Here is a 19983-nt window from a genome sequence, read left to right on the forward strand (position 1 = left end):
ACTGAAAAAGAAGCCTAGAATTAAACTCAGTAGTCAAAGAAATTTGGATAGGAACTTTTCCAGAGAAGAGCATCCCTGCACTTTCAGAGAAACTTAATTAAAATGAGCACAGATAACAAATTCTGTCTATTTACAGTTGTCTGTAGTAGTCTACAGAATCTCCTCTAAGGAGGCAGGCTCTAATACGCCTCATGTCTCACAAAGCAATTTCTCATTTAATTTTCTATCTTTTGCTTTCATTTCAGTACTTGATGCATAAAAACTAGAGAAATTGGCCAGTGCCCTTCTAAGGGAGAAGTGCTTCCTAGTGATCTCTTCTGATTGTCACAAGGAGTACTCAGTGATCACTGTTCCTCATAGTCTGCCACTACAGGGAATTATCTAGCTCCACCAGCATTCTTTTCACCAAACTTAAAAAAGCTGGCTGCCTCAACCTCACTTCCCAAGTCATCTCCCCATAGCTCCTCACCTGCCTTATGGAATCCATGAAATGTCTGAGACCACCTTTTTCACTTCTTTTGAGATAAATATGATGCCGTGAGCCTAAAGCTGACAACACTGGTATTTTAAAATTTTGCATGAAATGCAGCATTAAGATGTGGATGGGATTTCTAGGAAGCCTTACTTTAAAACTGTCCCCTTGGAGATCCTTCCAAGAAGCAAAAAAAAGTGCAAATCAGAGGCAAAATCAGCATCTTCCTGTATCATCACTTTCTTTACATGGAATGTTTCCTTAGTCACTTCTGAAAAAGAGCAGCCCAGGAAGAACAGCTGCGATTGCTTTATGTTACTGCTCACTCAGAACATTAAAGTCAGACATATTTCATCACTTCATAAATTGTCAATGACTTAGCTTTTCTTCCTCTTGACCTTCTAATTCCCTTTATGCTGTCTCATATCATCTCCTCTCTCATCTCACCAGATATGACAAAGTTCTCTCCCTCTCAAGTTCCTCCACTTAAAATGCATGAATTTCTAAAACCCCACAAAAAGAGGAAGTGAAAATAATGAACCAAGTGTCTCCTTTCTCACAAGTCTTTAGTTAAAATTTCAGAACAAATGCATCTTGCACAATAGCACAGTACTTCTGGTTTGAGGTGGTAGCAAGTCTTACCACTGCCACCAGATTTTCTGGTGGTTTGTTTTCTTTTTTAAGAGCACAGATTTTTTTCTAACACTTCTTCTCTCCCAAACACTCAAGCTAAAGGAAAAATGCTTATGGAGATGTGTCTCAAAAAAGAAACACATTTGTTTCATTTTAGGTAATCTCAAGCTAAATTATCCAGTCTACATTCCATTGCTGTTCTGATATTAATATTTTTTAAGTTAATTAAATCTGATACACAAAAAAAAAAAAAAACCCACATGCAGGTAACATATCTACCAATTTTCACATCTTTTAGCATGTGAAATTCCATTTTAGAATAAATTAGCATGAAGGTTTGTATACATTTTCACTGCCTTTGCATTCTACTTTTGAAAAAAATTACTATAAACAGTCAAAACATGAAGAAAACATATTAACATAAGGTTAACATATTAACATAAGATTAACCTTAGGATCATGACAGCCTTTGTTGTGATGTTGAGATTGTAGGTATTACTTCTTGAAAAACAAAAAAAGGGATTTTTTTTTTTATTGAAGTGACAAAAAAAATTTCAATTTTTACCTAATATTAAAAACGGCAGAAAAATGGAAAACACTAAAGGTATGCATAATTTTATTACACTTATTTTTAAGTTTCAATTTAGGAAAAAATATATTCTTTTACCTGCTTATTTTTATCAGAAATACTGGTACCAGGAACACTGTTTTCAACCAAGAGTATAAAAAAGGGCAGGTTTCTCAGACCCAGTAACAGTTCTGTGGTTCTGTTGTGTTTATTAGAAATTGTATGTTTGGGACAGATTTGTCAATGATTACACTCATCCTTTTTCCATTCAAACACAGCTCATCTTTAATTCTCTCCTAGGGGTAATTTCAAACCTCACCCAAGAGATATTATTTATGCTTTGTAGTCCATGTGCCCTTATGTGTGCTAAGTGTGTTGAATCTAAGATACATGAGAAAGGCAGATGACAATCTTTTAAAATATTTAGAATATTTAGATTATCTCTTTTGCAAAGGAAGATCTGCAGAAACAGACAATATTTGTTACACTTGTCTTTTTTCTTTTATCACTTCACATGCATTCAGACATTCCAGAAATATTAATGTAATGGGTAATGATCATGGGTACATTTAGAGGTGGTGCTTAAGGTTATAGTTTAGAGGTGAATTTGCTGGGTTGATGGTTGGACTCAATGATCATTAACTTATTTTCCAATCCAAAAAATTCCCTGATTCTACAATTCTCTTGGAGCTGTTACCTTAACAGCAGGTTTTCATTTTGTTAGGGAATACATAAAACTTTTAATTTGTTTCAGAATTTGAACAGAAAGGTTCTAGCCTGTCTCTTCTAGCCTCACAAAGAACCCCCCCCCCAAAAAAAAAAACACCCAAAAAATTCGTTCTATGCATTCAAATCAACATTTACAATCATCATTTTCAATATTAAAATATACAACATCTTTCTTGGGTTTTGTTAAAAAATTTTCACTTAAGTTTCTAGACTTATACTAAATTCACATATGTTGAGTCATATGTAGCAAGTGATCCTGTTCCGTGGGGAAAATTTTTGCAAATTAATTTATTGAAATACTTTCAATTCCAAAAATTGTAGGATAATTACAAATTTTTCCTAACACCCTGCCCTTTGCTTTTTCCTTTTTATCTACATAGTGTGAAAATGTAATTGTTTATTTTATTTTTTTTTATCTACAAAATCTTTCTGTTTTTGTAAGTTCCACTGCTTCCAGGATCTTTGGCCAAAATCTCTGCCCATCCTACCAAATGTAACAAGAATAATCATTGTATCATGCTGTGTATGAATACATTGTTCCAAGGCTTTTTGAAATATCACTTAGTGTGTCAAATTATTGTGTCCCTTTAAAAGCACTTTATTGGTTCACTAAAATATTTTACACTAGGACTACAGATTCTAAAATCTGTTGAAAATGACCCTTGTGATAATACTAGATAGAAAGTAGCTGTGTAATTTAAAACCACTTCTCTCTTAAGATTAACAAACATCCCTTAAGGGAAAAAAAAGTAGAAAAAATACAGGATCATCAAAATATCTGATAGGTTTGAAAACTTATCAGAAATTCATGGAAAAAAGCCTTCAAAATACATCCTTCAGCTTGGGAAATCCCTGAGCTGTGTGGACTGCCACATGCCAGAAAGTTTCATTTTATGCTTGATCTGTTCTTGTTTTTCCTAGGCATTTTTGACTGGTCACTATTAGAGACAGTGTATCAAACTAGGAGGTGCTTTGATCAAAATGAAAACAGCCATTCTTTTCTCTTGTGTAAAAAAAATATTTTGAGAAGATAAGGATTAAAAAAAAGAATCTTCATTTTGCATATATTTAAACCCCATCAATTTACATTAAAAGTGACTAGGACAAAACTATATACCCTAATTTTCTACTAACTGTTTCTTCAGTAAACAGCACTATTTAACTGTGAGGCTTATTGTTCCATTTCCTGTGATGTCAACAGAAATCTCATCTATTATCAGGGGTCAGGAGTAGGGGGTACCAGTGAAATCATAACAAGAGGCTACCGATATTTTACCACTAGGAGTAAATCCAAAAGCAAACAGCATTGCCTTGCTATAACTAATGCTAAATTCCACTTCAAAAATCATCTAGGCAAACAAAGCTTTTTCATGACTTAATATCAGAATTAATATCATTAGTGCCTTAAAAGTTTAACTTTTTCTTCCTGAGACATGTTTAGCCTATTGATTTATGAAGTATTAGATGGATGGAAGTGTATTTTAGGAAGGTGTCGCTTCACTGCTAACTCCACTAACCCCCTTCTCCCACTCCCCAGACAGATAAGTTTGTAAGGACAGTGTTCATTCCTAACAAATTTTCTAGCATTTAATGTGCAGTTTCAATATGTGAAAAGGTTCACTTGAAAAAGAAATGTAATATGTGTATATTGTTAAGTCTATACCGACTGATAAAAACAATCAATAGCAGTTGTCATCTCTCAATTGGAAAACAACATTCACTGCATTACAGTTTTATTTATTTGGTACCTTTCAATTCCCATTCTCAATTTTTAAAGCATTGTCTCAAATCCAATGACACATCATAGTGAAAAAAACACAGGATATCTAGACTGACTTTCAGATCAGTTTGCTGCTTTCAAGTCTGTTACTAGCATACCTGATGTGTGAATGGATGGAAAGATAACACATTTTTGTCCTTCCTTGCCATTTTTAAGTGACTTTAAAAATCTGATTATAAGCTAGCTTAGCTGCCAGGGAAAGCATCATTTTCTTTCTTTTGAAACATCTACTGACTAATCTTCCAGTCAGGAAGTATTTTACAAACAAACCAATGGCCTCTTTTCAGTTTAGCTCTAAATGTTAGCAATATCTGACAAAGAGGATGTTTTTCCTTTTCTTCAAAGTTGCTTATAAAGCATATAAAGAGTTAATAATTTTGGTTTTGGGAAGGGGGCACATAGAAGGCTGGAAGCTTAGAGAACAGACTGAAAAACAAAGCAGCCTTTAAAACCCCCCAACTGCTCTCCTGCAATTAGCAATTTTCTCAGACTGGCCACTTTGACATCACTTTAAGAACTCTGTGCAGTTGTCCTACTTAATCCTATTGATTTAGCATTGTCAAATATGGGAAAACAATAGACTGCATTCAAGAATGACACATTTTAGGCATGACCCATCTATGGAGTTCTTCCTTGCTCCCACTGGCACAAGAGGTTCAGAATAGTCCATTCCTTCACTGTCCCAGAAGAAAAGTTGGTATGCATCACACACCCCTCATGATTCCTAGCCAAGCATAGTAATGCCACAAGAATTTCCTGATACTATTTCAGCAATGTTGGCTAATAGCTTGCTTTGTAAGAACTGTTTTTATGAAACTATTCCAAATACCTGTTTGGTAAGTTAGTTTGTTGTACTACCACCAGTAGTGCAGCTGCATTTAATGGACAAGAAACACAAATTGAAGCAATTAACATCCTAAGAAATTATGTAAATCCTTCTTCAAAAACCAGCACTGAAGTTTTCATTAGGTCACCTGCCAAGGGTAATACTTGAATTCTGAATATCCACACAAGAAATTAGGACAAAGGAGTCCTCCAATAGTAACAAAGAATCCTTTTATTAAGCTTCAAGATGGGACTGCAATGCAATGTCTACTTTCTTAACAAGTTAACAGAGGGTTAATAAAACCATGCTGTCAATTAAAACTGCAAAACAGTCCTAGCTTGTTGCTGCAATTTTTTGAATTTCAGCCCTCTTATGCCCATACATTTATTTGGAAATCTAATCATTCTATGTTTTGGAAGCCTTGCTAACACATTTTATTTCCAATGAAGTAAAATGCAGCTATAAATTTTTTTCTCAGCTAGAGGATCTTCAGATTGTTTTTTTGGCAGCAAAATAAAAATGACAAAGGAGAAAGACCCAGGTTTTCAAGTTGTTAAAAATATTTTAGGTACTGTCTTTGCCTTCAAACAAAGATGCCCAATTCTGAAAGTCATACCTGTACAGCATTTTCTCCATATTGTTTTGCAATATTAAAGCTATTTATAATATAAAGGCTTAAAGAATTACTGTTGATCATGTGGCATGACAGAAATCATAAAAAAGGCCTCTAAAATGTATCTAGTACTATCATAAAGAAAAGCAAGTGTGAGAGAATGAGAGTGATGCCATAGAAAGATAAGGTAGACAGAAATAAAAATCAAGTGTTTGGAGTTGTAACATTTGAAAAAGATAAAATGAAAACCTTTAAATAATGATAAAGTAAAGATAGGTGAGAATAGCAGAATTGGTCTCAAGATGGCAATCATATTTAACAATGAAAGTTCAGAGGTACCAGGTAATGTGGAAAAAAACCTGAAGAACTCTATGTTTTATAATACTAATGTAAAACAGAATTGGTTTGCTCAGTTTTATAATGCCTAATACTACCTTAGTACAATGACAGTCATTATGTGTAAGAAACACTGTGCTATGAAAATACAATTACATAATTATAAAGCAAAAGATCTTGTAAAATAAGTATTTTTGTATCATTAGGTGCGACAAAGTGCAGAAAACCCTGTAATTTTCAATTGTATCAATATTATAGTGCTAGAAAAATAAACTTGGCAGCATACTGGGAAGAGCTGGTATCTCCCAGCACAGTATGTGTCAGGCTTGCATACATGCTGCAGTGGTGGTGAATGCTTACATTCTAAGTCCAATGTGCTTTGCATGTGTAAAACTCCCAGCAAACACACAGAGGAGCAGCACAGTGAACGCGCAGAGATCTGCCATGCTGACAATACATTAGATCCCCGTGCTACCAGCTAGAGCTGGCTGACAAGAAGTGTATATGTGCAAACATGGTTAAATATACATAATCTGGATGTGCAACTATACTTTTAACCACTTGCAAATATTCAGCACACTAAGCATTTTATACATCCAGTATTGTTAGTGACTCGTGTCTGGTATACAGCAACACGGTGCTACATGCTTCAATTTTTATATGTGAGGAGGCCTGCTAAGTTCCACTGAGTTACTTACAGGAATTATGTTAAAAAAATTAAAAATGGAATACGTATCCATGTGATTTGTTGAATCAATCATGATGCTTAAAGGCAAATTTTATACTGTGTGCTGGACTCTTTCACTTCTACAGTTAACATATCTATGTGTCTGTTCCTTCAAATTAATGTCCTTAAAATTCTAGTTTCTACAGGAACTTACTTACATTGTACCAATAAAAAGTATTCTCCCTAAAATTCAGTCTAGAAATACATGAATGCTATAAAAGTCTTTCTCAGAGAGAGACTTACTCAGGTATCAGTATAAGGAATTGAATGCCTCTTTTAACTTAGGAAAAGATTAACAATTGATTTCTTAATGTGTTCTGATGTGAAAAGATTTGAATCAATTCTTGCATTCCACAGAAAGATTGGTTAAAAAGGGGTAAAAGGAAAAAAAAAAACAAACAAATATACTCTATAGGGAAAAAACATGAACTCAACGGAAAGTATAAAAATCTTAAAAAAATTGTAAATTGTTAAAAAATAATAAGACTTTGCTTACTTGGTGTGTCTTTGGACATTGTTTGCTTTTATAAACCAGCCTTCAGCTAAGATGATCTGAGATATTTCAGAGGGTGAGAAAACTGTTCAAATCAAAATTCAATGCTTTTCCTATTTTCTTAAAATTCAGGTTTTGATGACTAGTGGCTAACAAACATCACTGAAGTCAGAGGAATTTAAAGATCTCAAAAAACTGAACTCTTGCAGTTTTAATCTACTGTTTGTTTTAGAAGTTATATAATTTCTAAAAAATCAAATGTCTATTTTATGATAGTCAGTGCTTTGCATTAGGTAGCATACTGTCAATAGATTTATCTGCTTTAAAATGAAAGGAATATCTTAAGGCTCACAATTCTGCAAACCCTTAAATAAACATTCAACAAATACTCAAGGCATATATTGGAATGCATAAGACTGCTCATATCCAAACATTTTGCATGCACTTAAGTATTTCCTAGAAGAGTGGTTTGCACATTCAAATTTTTTATTTCTTCAATGTAAATTTCAATTTAGAGGGAAGTGTTTGTGAATTGAACTGGTTTTACATTATTCTTAGGATAAACCCCCAAAACCCTAACAACTATAATAAGCAAAAGACAGCCCTTGGATTGGAACTCTAAAAAAACCCTCCCAAATTAAAAGATCACTAATTAGCCTTGAAATAGAAACAAAGTAAAGAAATTAAGCACGTTCTTAATCAGATTGGTAGTTGAAAAAACCCCAAAAACCTCAAGAACACCAGGAACCTAGCAACCAAATCCTGCTCACTTAAAACTGTATTTCTAGCATATGTGCTAAAGTAGTACTGCGATAAAACTGAAAGTAACCATACAAAATAGGTTATTGCTTGTAAGTAAAAAAGCAAAAACTTCAGAGTTGTTATTTTGCAAACGGTATCTAATTAGAAACACCATCTCAGTAGTTCAAATGAATTTTCTTTTTCTCAAGTATCTCTCTCAAATGTTACGAAGTAATTACAATCTTTCACAGAAAGATTCATCCAAAGAAATTGAGAAGCCTGGAAGTCTTTACCCTACTACTCCTATGATTTTGCCAATAAACAGTGTCTCTAAGATTTACAAGCAAGATAGGTACTACATGTATTGCACACCTGCTTATCTTATGAATTTTAATTATATTTTTTTTGAGAAATAAATAACTTTTCAAAGTGAATGCTATCTGGGTACATCCACAAAGTGAACACAGTCTGAAGGTGTCAATGAACATTCTTGACTTCTAATATAAAGGAATGGTTTGCGGATTGGTGTTACAGAGAGGAGAACATGAATTTAATGCCATCAAGTCATTTATGACTCTGACAGTTTTCATTTAAATACTGAAAATCTGATTTTCATTGGGCTGGAAGAGTATGCACTCTTGCTAGAAATCTTTTCTTTGTGTGATGTACAGAGTAACAGCTCATGCACAATCCAATGTGACTTTATAGGACATTTGGTGACAAACATCAAAGAAGGTAGCATACCACTGCAGTTATTTCAACATTTTCTCCACATAGTTCTTAAGTTTATTTTAAAAATTGCCTCAGGTGATTCTTTCCAACATCTGCAGACACTTTCAATCTTTATCAAATCTCTTTCCAACTGATAAAATTCAATTAGCAATCACTCAGACATGTTATCCACAAATGTACACTTGTACAAGGCAAACCATTTTAGATGCTAAACAATCTAGCTTTGAAAAAGAGTATAAATTCTAATGGTCCAAACAAGCATGTCATATCTGGGGGCAAACTCAATAAGCTTCCTGCTATACCCAGGCCTTTGAATTTATTCCAGTGTGCTGGTTTTAACCCCAGCAAGGAAACTGAACTACAAATATGCCACTCCTCTTCCTCCATCCCTTTGGGTAAGGAAAGGAAAATAAATGAGGGATTGTGAACTGAAATTTACTAAAAGAACAGTAACAACATCAGCATTAACAGCAAACGTACACAAAAGAGGGGTTTTACCATTGCCTGGCAATTCCTGCTGAAACCATGCCCTCATTGAGGATGTAACTACTGCAGAATAAACACTGTGGTCACACCCACAACATGCTAAAGACTTCCACCACCTGTCTCTGGAGCCAGATCATCCAGAATAATTCCACTTCTGAGACTATTCTGATAGACAGAGCAACCAATGAGGCACTTAGGAGAACTCACTACTGTGAGAATTGTAGTAATGTAGGACTTAAACGTGCAGTTTCAGCATTACCAAAATGGCGTAAAATTAATGTTTTGCTCATATCGTGTTATAAACTGATCCCATATGTAAAAAACCCAACATCAACATAAGAAGCTGGAAAAGGGAAATAACAGAAAGAAATATCCTTTATCCTAAAGAGAAACCCTTAATTTGCAAGAGGACTGAATTCACCTTTTCACACAACATGCACATTCAGTGAAATGAATGTAACATCTCCAAACCTATTCCATCTAGAAATCAGATTATCCTATTTAAACATTTTATTCAATTACATTATTTTCTCTCAAAAGAAATGCAGAATCACCCCCAAAATGTGCAGCCTCTATCAACAGCATACCTTACAATGGTAAATTCAGACCGCATCAATAGCTCTGATGGGCTGACAATTACTTTCAGTCAGTTTATTTCCCAATCAGTCCATTACAGATACTTATGGACTCATTCATGTGTAAAAGAGAGAAAATCTGTGTTCTGGTTGGAAGTCTGAAAGGTTAATATATTGCTAATTTTATTACATGGCTCACCATTCCATTGACACAGCTAATCTAGATTTTTTTTCTATCAAGAAAAATATATCAGTCCAGATATCACTAAAAATACAGCTCATAATAAAGAATCCTGTTTAGCAATGCACATACACGGATAATGATTTCCCTGAAAATGTGACGTTCAATTTCACTTTTAACATATAAAAAGCTAAAAATAATCCTAATGTGGAATATTTATGGAACATTTAATGATAGGGAAGTCAGTGATGAAAAATACTGACACAGATTAAACTACCAGCGTTTCATGAACAAAGATCCAATACTGTAGATGTTTGGCATAGTTACACTGATAGGACTGTTCCATGAGGCAAAAAGAGAACTTACCTTGCATTCTACGAATTAAAAATGAAAGTACAGGCGCAGTCATTTCTAATAAAGGTAAAATGGGTAAACTTTGAAAGCGCCTAAAATAAGAAATTATTGTGTGCAGGACAGGCGTAAGAAGGTAGGAGAAATAAACATCATAGTTTTTGCAAACAGAATACAGTGGATGTCTTCATGTCTTCTCAGTTCTGACATACTTCTGTTATTTATAGCATAGTTGAAAAAGAATAATTGCAGGAATATTCAATGTGATTTGAATTTTGAGACCTTAGAGCAAGATACTTAGTAAGGATTCACCTCACAAAGATGAATAACACAACTCTGTTCTTGACCAACACTATACTAAGTTTGGATTAGTTCTATTAGCTACCTGAGAGGTAAGAGCCAAGTGCACCCCAACCAAAGGAGAGAATACTCAAGAAATTCCTGCTGCTGTTTCATCTTGGTGTGAGATGTAGAATATTCTCTTCTATTCCTTTTTTTTTTCCCTCTGGTGAAGGGAAGATAAGAGTCTACATATTTAGCCATTTGAGGAAACTGCAAAATTAAAGATTTGTTATCACTGTATTTAAAGCAGAATACTCCTGTTATATGTAAGGTTAAAATTTCATACCCCAGGCCAAACAGCCCAAGTTGAAGTTTGTAAGCACTCAGTATATGTTCTCTATGAAATTTATTGGCCCAGATCAACTTCTGTAACTCCATACATGAAGAGAGACCTCCGTAGCATCAACTCCACTTCCAGATGCAAAGTGGGAGTAAAGTATCCCTGGGAGATCTATGCACCCTTTTATAAAATGAAACCTGATTAACGTAAGCAATCAGCAGACACACTTGTCAGCTCCATTTAGCAATATCTTTCACTGTTAGTTAGCCAGCAAAACTTCCAACTCCAATTCGTAGGGCAGCTTTATGGTAGGAAAGTTTCTGACTGCATTGTTACATTCGGACTGTGCTATTAAGGAACTGTTAAAAGGACACAAAAGAAGGATGCCTTGTGTAAACAACTGTAAGGCTTTGGGTAGCTACTCTATACATTGAAACTTTCAGGTTCCTCCATTTTTTTAAACACATTGTCTTAATAAAATATTTACAGAGCAAAAGTATTTAAAAAATGAAAAAATTCTTCACTATATAATTGCCCTTTTTTGAAAGTGAGTGAAACATGTGAGTTTACAATACAAAACTATTCAAATATCTGAAATAAATTAATAAGTTTGGCACTCATCCTCCTGAAGACATCAAGTAAGATGTGAGATTCAAGTAAGCAATCTCTTACATTCAGTGACACTAAGCCTTCTCAAAAGGTACATGCATATTCATCTTGGTTGTGTGTTTTCACAATGATAGAAATAAACTGTTTCAAACAAGCAACAGTTTGTGTAATATAAATATTTGTCAATTCAAGTTCTGGAATTATGACTACAGAAATATTTAATCCATTTTTTGTGCTACATGGTAGCTGGGACCAATTGAAGTGCCTCTTGCTAAACCTGAGTGCTGCAATAAGTATCCCTGTGCATCAATAAGATCATCTCTTAATATAGCTAACTGAAGCTGCAGAGAAAAAATCTCTAACTTCAGCTTCCCTGCTTTTGCAATCAAACTTCTGTCACCCCATTAAATGCTTCTGCCAAACTCTCACATCTATGGAGACATACAGCCTCACTGTGTTCCTCAGCTCAGCGTCAATGCAAGCTGTCAATAAAAGATAGGTTTGCCAGCTATAAAATACAGTAAAAGAGCTTCTCATCTAGCTCTCTCAACAGACCAAAATCCTCTCCTGGGGAACTCATAAAATCTTGTGGAAAGTTATAAAACTCTTAATATACCACAGGGAAAAATCTCCTACAGACAGAAGGATTGGCAAAATGACCTTATAAGTTTTTACACTCTATAAATCCTATGACACATTTTTGGAGTTAAATGTAAGCCGCTACTTAATTTTCTGCCGTTGTTTTGGAGTTCACTTACTTGAAAGAAACAGAAAAATCAAGTAATAACCAAAAGCCCTTTTCTAGTTCTACAATGAATATATTTTTTTTCTAGGTCATGTGAATTACAGTATATTGTCTATATTGTCTACTGTCTATATTTCACACCATAACCAGACACATGTGCACACAGACACGCACAATAAGAAATTTCTTTTATGTGTAACTTATCAACAGAAAAGGATGAGCAGGTTGTTAGGATACAGGAAATATGTTATTTTGCATCTTCAAGACAGTTTTAATTTTGTTGAGTTGAAGAAGCTCTGCATTTATTCAACTCTCTTATTCTGCTAGCAATGCAGAATACCTATTCCATTGTCTAAGAATAATAAAGATGAAATATTACACCTGTACTTTGCAAATAAACAAAGAAAAAGAGAAGTTCAAGAAATAGCTTTCAAAAACTTTGGCTTTCTGAAGGAAGAAAGAAGATTATCAAGCAGGTTATTATGCACACTAATAGGCAGGCTTCTTCCATAGGCACAGGCTTTTTCCATAGAAAACTAATTCTAAAACCAAGCCTGAATATTAACAGGAATTACTGAATTTGATTTTCATTGATAAGAGTTTTGGTACTATATTTTACACACATGGTAGTAAATAAAGCAAATAAATACTAAAATATAATTATTTAAACATATGTTTTCATAAATATAAAATATAGTGGTTTTGTTCCAGACTTTTGGGAAGAAAAGTTCTAGGATAAAGACAAGATCTAATTGTTCAAAAACAATGAAAAAAAGGTAAGGCCACCTTCTCTATTTAATACACAAAATACTCTAAGAATACTCTAAGGAAAGAGTATAAAAACACTGAATATAAAGAAAACAATTATAGACCTCATAAATTTATACAAGTATCTGAAGGGAAGGTGTCAAGAGGATGGAGCCAGGCTCTGCTTGGTGGGGCTGAGCAACAGAACAAGAGACAATGGGCAGAAACTGACATACAGGAAGTTCCACCTGAACTTGAGGAAGAGCTTCACTGTGAAGGTGATCAAGCACTGGAACAGATTGCCCAGAGAGGCTGAGGAATCACCATCACTGGAGATGTTCAATAACTGTCTGGACACAATCCTGTACCATGTGCTCTGGGATGACCCTGCTTGAGCAGGGAGATTGGACCAGATGACTCAGTGTGGTCCCTTCCAATCTGCCCCATTCTGTGACCATAAACAGGCCAATAACATGCTTATGCAGGAAATAAGAAAACTTTTGAACAGCCGAGTAACCTATTCTTGTCACAACCTTCTAGTCATAGTCAGTGCTGTTTTACTCTAATTCACCCCAAGGGATGTATTAGTGAGAAGCTCAGTTACCCCATCTCTATGATTGGTTGTATCAGTGACAAAAATATGAAAGATAAAAAAAGAGAAATTCTCACATGGTGTCAGAGTAGAAAATAAGCCTTTGAAAATTATTTGCTGAAATATATTTTGTCCTTTCAGTATTTTTCTTAATCCATAATTAATCTTCAATGCACATGTGTTACCACAGAATATTGCTAATGGAAGATGCACATGCATAAAAAGAAATCAATTATTTCTACAATACTTTTTTCTTCTTGTGACTTAAAAAAATTCCAATACAAATATACTTTCTACCATAACTTCGGAACTACATTTGAATACCAGGTTAAATTTAGATAACACAGCATCCATTAACTACCACATGGTATGGAATACTACTATGTTAATAGGATGTATTTTATGCAAAGACCTAAGTCAAAATATAGCCATATGCAAAAAAAAGGTGTACGCTTTGGGGACATATGAAAGAGAGCCTGGCCTTTGAAAGAGCCATTTAGAGAGCTCTGACATGTGGAATCAAGAGGATCTGTGACAAATGAAGGGAAACACTTCTCTAACTATGTATGGTAGTAAAAAAAGTCATGTAATCAGCTAGGCATTTATCAGCCAGCAGTGTTAACTCCTTAACAATATGTTTTTTGGAAAGAACATTCCAATTCAACCAGCTACTTTGGAAAGCTGAATTGCAAAGCAATATCTAGAACAAAAGAGTTCCCAACAAGTTAGTTTCATATTAAACACCAAGAGATAGCGTGTAAAAGTGAACATGAATGGTATTCCAGGGTACAGAGAAACCCAAAGGACAAGTTCTATATGTCTAAGGAGCTGTCCAAATTATTTAGATCTGAAATCTGGCAATAAACTGAATTTAAATTTCAAAATGCTATGAAATATAAAGGTGGATTTTTATTTCATAAAGGTTTATATAGTCACTGTGTTGCCTCTGGCAGTGGCCAGTGATGTGCCTGGAGTAGAGTAGCATAAAAACACAGCACAAAGAGCAAAACTTCATAGCTCTACCCTCCATGGGAAATGGCAACCTACATATTAGGAATTTTCTCAGAGCCAGACATAAAATCTTTAGATTTAATACTTAGAGAAATAGTCTACTATTCTTAATTTTATTTTGCAGCATTAGAAGCACCACAAAAAGACAGCAGAGTTTGTATTCTGCTGATGAGCAGCCTGCATTTGTTGCACAGTGCTCTTGGTAATTCTTTGCTTGGCTTCGATGAGCATTTGTCAAAAACCAGGTTTTCTTTAAAAAATAGAAGTTTACATATAACTCTTTCCAGTCTTTCAAAAGTGGTATAAAATCCAAAAAATATAAGACACTGACACGAAAAATAGTCCCAAAAAATAGGATTTGTAATACACTTAATGTTATAAAAGGGCAAGCAGAAGTAACCAGAATGAACACTATAAGAACCATGCTATGAGCATTTTCTGTGCATTCACATGGGAAAAAAAAAAAAAGAATATGCCTAGCCATGAAGGTGAACAAAACTATCCTGCTATTCTTAATTGCTACTTCATCTCACCATTCTTCAGCAAGGTAGAAGGTATTTTTCCAGCAGCAGCATGTGGTTCTATGACAGACTCCACAGGCAGTTATGCTGTGAGTTTTGGAGACTCCTTTATATATGGATGGTGCTCAAACAGCATTTTATTATCTTTTCAGACACTGAATTCTCAGGATCTTCCCTTGTTTATATAGACATTTGTACATACACACACATATATGGAAAAATAAAGGAAGCCGTATATTCTCATGCACTGACAAGTTTAATTATTATTTTGGTAAATAACAACTGCTATGTCAGGATAGGAAATTATATTTCATATGATAAAGAATGAAGCTAATTGATTATTTTGATGCACTTCAGGTTTTGCTTTCTTTCTTTCCATTTTTTGTAATCTTATCTAAATTTTAATTTCAAAATCAAACAGTGAGTGTGTAAACATAGACATATGTGTCTTTTTAAGATGAGACACAGAAGAAATTAGAAGCACAAAAGATCAGCATCCACTCCTCATACCTAATTTAAAATAGTAATAAAAACATAGGTCATTTGCCTGAATATGGAATCAGAGGGTCAGCCTAAATATTTGGATAGCTATCTGCTGTACAGATATCTGTTATGGTTCTCAAATGGCTGTGGTGGAAAAAATTACATTTTACAAATCACAACACTACATTATTCAATGAAACAAAGAAATCAAATGCTGAAGATATGAAAACAGAATTATCCCAATTTTCTTTAGCAATAGATATGTAAGCCAGATCATTTACACAAAAGAGTAAATGTCTGCAAAACAAGTCCTTCATTTCAGTGGTGAACCAGGAAAAAATACCTTAATTGAAGAACTTTATATGCCTAAAGTTTCTTTACAGCTTAAAAATACAAGCAGTACTTTTTCTCTTGCAAATATATAAAGAAAAATAAAGGTGATATGAACCAATATTCCCCCCCCCCCAAAAAAAAAAAAAAGAAATACAAAAACACGCCACCATTCTGGGTCAAACTGAGATCTCTCTGAAGATACTGATTGTTAATGGAAATGCCAACACTGTAGGTAGTACTGCAAGCAGACATTGTTTTAGTATAATCTATTATCTCTGCTGCTCTTTTCCATTTCCAAATTGAGCCCAAGAGGCCCAAGATCAGTCTGTTAATCAAGTTTCTTGTTGACTAGTATTTTCAACTTGGTGTAGATTTTCTGACTGACAATATAATTTTGTGGCTCCTGTGTTTTCCTACTTCTGTTTTAATTTATCACTTGAAGTAAGTGCACTTGGTGGATACTTATCAAGTCTCTACTTCCCTGGAGGGCTACAAAATACAATTTCTATGTTTGCTGTTGATGGCCTAAATATAGTACACGTGAAAAAGCAGGAATGGTCTTAAGCTAGTGGGTAAGCTGTCCATAAAACAGTGCCTCTAGGGGCTGGATTAGAAGAATAAACAAAATAGATTTTACCTCAGTGGATTTAGATTTCTAAAAGATTTAGTGCAAGAGAACTGGGGAGTCTAATGATATAACTTGAAGAAATAGTCAGTGTCTAAATGTCTGCAAAATATTTTGCTATATGCTATACCTACTTGACAAAATTTCATAGTTTATTCCTTTTTAAGACATGGTCTTTTAAAAACATTACAACTTACAACTGATTAAAATAAAAAAGTTCAATGAAATAGAAAAAAAATTCTGTTCCTGTAGGGTTCTGCTATGAAACTTATAACTACTAAAAATGTGAAACAGCACATTCCTGTGTTTGCACAAATATATGATAGAATGTACTATTCAACCTAAATTTAAAATAATCTTCTGTCTTTTGCTGACAACATTAATTCACTTATTTTGATGTTTCAATTTGGATTAATGGAAAAAATATAGAAAGAAATTTAAGGTTGACTTATAGCTAAATTCTTTATTTTGCTATATTCTTTATTCTCTATCAATTCTTTAAATTGATATTATCAATGGCAAAATGCAACTATTTCTGTTTCATTCTTGAAGTAATGTTTCTGTTTCATCTTTATTTTTCAGTAATTCAAAATTATTGGGAAACGTGGCCAGACATCAGATGACTGTAGACAGAACAGGAACAGTGAAATTTTCTGTAAAGATTACATTGGTTCCCTACATGCCTTTACCTCAAGGTTGAAAATCAAATAATCAATATAAAGTCTTCAGCTTTATATCTTATCTCAGATCTATCTTCAACAACACTGTGACGCAAAGTCATGGGAATAGAACTAGTTTAATATTGACCCAGATGGAACAATGACATTTGCTGAATCACGAAGATTCATTTTTGTACCAGCTAATTTTTTGGGAAACTCCTTTCAAACATATCCCGTTAGATACTACAATTGTGAACAACCATCATAAGACATCACCAATATCATAAGCTGATTGAAAAACAAAAAAGTTTTGCCCTTCAGGATCTTTTATATTCTGTTCTGCACTGCCCTTGGCATAGGAGCATCAGTGAGTACACAGCAACACCTTTGTCTGCATACAAATAAAGAAACAAAGACTTCAGAAGTGCTGGGACCCAAATGTCTTCCAAAGGGTAGAAAAACAACCAGAATCTTCCTCACTGACAGCAGCTACGCTGTGTGTAAGAAGCTACTATCTCCAATAGTTAGTAGAAATCTAGTATTTTCTGTACATAATTATGAAAACAGTGAGGGGCACTGCCCGTGGCCATTCTGTAATAATTTTTCTTAGTTCCCCTCAGAGTTTGCACTCATTACTTTTCAGCACATTTGAGTAAATTCATTTTCATATGTTTATAGTCATTGAACATAATTTTCAACCACACAAATAATGAAACTACAACAGAACTATAAGGTGCACTGACCAGTGCGACCAACTCAGTGACTATGCAAAGACATTAATTTTGGGTTATCTCTTCTGACTCAAGAACTACACACCTATTCTGGAGATGGAATAATTCAATCACTGTGCTCAAACTCTGCTAATGCTGAGGATTTTAAGTGTTTCATTATCTTACAGACACTACAAAAGCAATGCCCATTTTGTTTCAGAAATCTGATTTGCTGAGACTGCGAGGGAATAGACTCTCAGGCTCTCTTATGACAAAATCATTAATATCTCATTAAGCTTTCTTTACCATTTTTCACTTTCTTTTGTATTTACTTAGGATCACTAACATAAATAGTATCTATGTTTATTGTAATTTTAAATTTTTCTTCATCGAATATGTAATTCTACATAAGTAAACAAGTCAATATTCTCTGAGTTAAGAGATGTGTTTGCAGATGAAACCTGCTTACAACTGCCAAACAGAAGATTAAGCCTGGTACAATCAAAACTTCAGCCCACAAACCAAAATAACTGATGTTCTCTGAGCTTTCTTTCAAGAAAATTTGTGTGATCATTTTGATAACTTGGAGATTTCTATTACACTTTCAAATTTCTCTCTAATTATTTAGAAAAATCTTTTTACATTTGTGGACGAACTGTCCTCTACCTGTTCCTGATTCTGATTTTCTGATTCTGGTTATACATTGCCTGTTAAGCTGCTTGAGATTGAAACCACTCCTTGTAAATGTTCATTTACTTATCATGATGGCATTTAAGCATATGTCCCTAAAAGCTGTTGCTATATCTGTTACCTTAAATGTAATTAATAATAAACAACTGCTTAATCCCATTTTGCCATTAAAATTAAATTACTAGAAAAATAAAAATGCTAGTCTTCCAGTCAGCTTGTTCTCTGGGATTTTTTCATATGCTTTATTTAGATTTATGTGTAGCTGTCTTTTGGGGAATCTTTGGTTCTGTAGTCATCAGGATTTGATATATGAAATAGAAACACATGTAAAAAAAGTTTGGTGAGCATATCAGTAATTTCAATCAGAAGGTAAATTATTTGTTATTCCTTTAACTATATTAAATAAGGATATTTTACCAACCCTCATCCAGCCATAGTAATTACCTGTGAGATTTTTAATTAGAAAAGGATTATTTTTCCCACTTTTAGAAAGACAATGCTTTCTGAAATTATCATTACAGCTGTGGAGTAACAGTAAGACACTCTAAAAAAACCCTCTATAAATCTGATTAAAATACCCCAAAATGTAGAATAACAGGAGTTGCATTGTGTACATCAATCTGAAAGCATACAATGAAAGGAATGTCCTGCAAAAGCTTTGAGGTCCATCCAAAACTTCTTTTTCTTTTTTTACAAGCAGATTCTGTACAGAAATTAAGACGTGTCCTTTCCCCTCCTTTCTTCCTTCTTTCACTCTATGACAAAATGTTCTCTATCCTCTGATTAGAAAAAAGCTGCAATACCTCTGCAGGTTCCCTACAGCACAGCTTTACCAAAGCCCATAACTGATCCAACAGCATTTGTCATCTCTGCAGTATACTTGCTGTAATTCTCCTCCTCTGGTTTTTCTTTTAAACTAGATCACACAAAGAGTCTTTGAACAAAATAAGGAAAACAAACTATTTTAACTGAGAAAAAATGACACATAGGTATTAAGAGCTCTATATAATTAATTACTTTCCTCAGGTCATGTAAAATATTATTTGTTCTGCATAAACAGCCTTTGGGTTTTTTTTGGTTGCAAAATACATTTCATCTGATCTTTCAACAATCAGTTTTCACCTCTTAAAACCATCAAAAATAATATTCCTACCAAGTATTTTCATGATAGTTTTATTAGATTTGTAGATGAATTTTTCTTTGAAGGATTTATTGATACTATGCAATTAAATTCTATATAATTAAATTCTATATAATTAAATTCTATAAAATTAAATTGAAAGAAAGTTCCACTCTGACATTAAAATCTTTATTCATAGATCTATCTTTTATGATAACTCCCAACAACAATTTTACCACTAGCACAGAATCTAACATAGAATTTGCTCTTTAT

General features: G+C 33.9%; 1 protein-coding gene across 27 annotated transcripts in view; it reads right to left on the reverse strand.

Moving 5' to 3' along the window:
• Positions 1-19983, reverse strand: part of TENM3 (teneurin transmembrane protein 3) — a 1291416-nt gene that overhangs the window by 814343 nt on the left and 457090 nt on the right. The gene's annotated exons all lie outside the window — the stretch shown is intronic.

This window comes from Motacilla alba, chromosome 4, assembly GCF_015832195.1.
Source record: "Motacilla alba alba isolate MOTALB_02 chromosome 4, Motacilla_alba_V1.0_pri, whole genome shotgun sequence".
Taxonomy (NCBI): Eukaryota; Metazoa; Chordata; class Aves; order Passeriformes; family Motacillidae; genus Motacilla; species Motacilla alba.